The 2,500-nt window shown below is 39.2% G+C and overlaps 1 long non-coding RNA gene across 1 annotated transcript in view; it reads left to right on the forward strand.

Moving 5' to 3' along the window:
• Nucleotides 1-2,500, forward strand: part of LOC138057446 (uncharacterized) — a 5,930-nt gene that overhangs the window by 186 nt on the left and 3,244 nt on the right. The window lies entirely within an intron of this gene.

The following is a 2,500-nucleotide window of genomic DNA, read 5'->3' on the forward strand; positions in this document are numbered from 1 at the left end:
GTAAGACTCTTTCCACGATTCATCGATCCCTTAATCGTTAATCTGTTATTACAAAAGGGAAAAACAGATTCTATTGATTTGATTATATGTATTACAGAGTGGAATGTTCAAAAGTAATTCTTACTCTATAAAATAACTTCGATTCCATTAAAAATCAGCTGCCTTTTATGTTCCCCATTCCTTGTGGAGGTACAGGCATGTATGCCATGCCGGAAGTCGGAAAGAATTGCTTTCAGGAAGGACCAACTAGAAGAGGAAATGTTTACCTTTTTAATTTATCATGAGCCAAGAGTGCATGCATTTGAGATAAAATGCTTCAAGATAACAGACAACCTACAGTAAATAACAAACTTTGATTGCAATTATTACAAAAACGCTGTGTGACTATTCCTAAACGAGATTACACAACTTATTACTGGTGGTTTTCAAATTAAAATCCAAATGCACCCAAGATTTCCATAGCTCTATGTGCACAACATTTGTATATGTAACAGTACTCTGCACAGTCCAATTTGAAAAAAAGTGGACGAAATTCCGAGGAGGAACTGATGATCGTAATTTGATTATGCAACATGAGGGGACAGGCGTTTTTTCCTCTATAATTTTCCCCAATTTTCTGCTGTTAACGGAGTTATGTTCCCACAAGTGTGTTTCTGGGACACACACAACAATCAGGTAGATTGAAAATCGCTGCTGGAATAAAGGTTTGGAGTCCAAATTGCCTGGAACATAGAGGTTATACAATGACTTAAATTGGTACGACACACTCCACTGGAGATAGCTGATATGCATATTCCGATCCATTTCATGATCTCTGAGGGAATGGCATGCTTTGTATCAAACGCAAGGGAGTATGACGCTGCAATGGAGCTTTCTGTGACAATGACTAGGCCCATGTTTATGCCATGTTCGAAGAAAATCACTTAAGAATGAAATTCTTTTAATCCACTGGAGTGGAAATGAGAGGCTATAATCAACAGAAATGTTAGAAGCTGTACAAGGGCATAGATGAATGCAAGGTTACTACTGCCCTGTTTTCAGACTTTAGCAAGGCATTTGTCAGCATACAGTACATGTACATCATATTTGGAACATTGAAGAAACTTTGTTATCTAGGCATCTCTGACAATAAGGGCAAATGGTTTGCTAGTTACTAGACTAGAAGAGTACAACTTACACGTATCAAGACTTCATTGTCTGAGTTTTTTTAAATCAAGCATGGCATTCCACAGGGCTCCATTCTTGGCACACTTTTGTTCAATCTCTGTGCCAATGAGCTACTGCCTGTTTGTGCTCACTGCGGGATTCAAAGCTATAATTTTATCTGTCTTTTTCTAACAAGAACATAGACAGTGTCATGGAAGACCTCAAGAGCGACTAAATGCACCTTGCCTCCTGGTGCTGTACAAATATGCTACCTATCAACCCCAGCGAAAAAAGATTCTGTCTTTGGATCTTCACGGATTCTTAAACAATTACATAGTCATACCATTCGTCATGTTCGTATAAAAACAGCTTACCATTGTGGATACAGTTGATGAGGTGCATGGTGACCATGTACACTATAAGTGGAGAAACTATAAATCTTTTAGGTCCGTGTAAGCCTGATGGTAATGTTTACCGAAATCAGAGACAGTATAAACAGTGCTGCAAGTTTAAAACAAACTTTTTAATTACAAATAATGAAACAAGAAATTCCATAATTAGCGAGTGCATTGCTCTGAACTATCAAGTCCGTTGTGAGCTGGCTGGGTGGGAGTTCATTTTACATCTTGTACAAAGTGAATGATGATAGAGAAAATATGTGAAATATCGTATAATTTACTTGAACTGCAGAGTTAAAGTGATAAATTTTGGAAACAACAACTCATGCAAAAAAATTGCAATAGAAGCTGCCGAAAAAAACAAGCTTAAATGTGGTTAAATTTATTTAAGCTTGCAATGTAGTTATACTCAAGACCTTGCTAGCCAGTGGGCATTAGTGGCATTGGTGCAGGGCACCCCCTTTGGGTTGGCAGGTCTGGGGAATTCCTCTCACCTTGTGTATCGAACTCAACTTGCTTTGCTCGTTGTGTTTGTTGCTATCAGTTTGTGTTCTTTATTCCCTCCTTATCCCTGCCTTGCGTAAGGTCAGGGCTTGTAGGGTTAACTTTTCCACTGCTTGGCAGTGTGACGGTGCCTGGGTGAATGCATCTGTCAGGGTTGTCATGGTTACTCGCCGCTCTCGGCTGCAGCTCATGGCTGGCTTTACCGGCCTGTCAGGTACCTCCCCCTTGCTCATCTGTTGATGAGTTTTATTGCAGTTTCATGGCACACCTCTTTATTATGTGAGCTATAAGGCCATCTAAGTCCTGGGCAACTGCAAGACAATTAAAACTTTATGTCCTGTATGAAGTGCATGCATGTATGCGTAACAAAGAATTTACGCAAAGTATCTGAAATTCAAACAGCAAAGTTGGGATGATTAATATTGTGGAAGATCATTGTAGTGAAAAAGTTA

This window comes from Montipora capricornis, chromosome 7 (genome assembly GCF_036669925.1).
Source record: "Montipora capricornis isolate CH-2021 chromosome 7, ASM3666992v2, whole genome shotgun sequence".
Lineage (NCBI taxonomy): Eukaryota > Metazoa > Cnidaria > Anthozoa > Scleractinia > Acroporidae > Montipora > Montipora capricornis.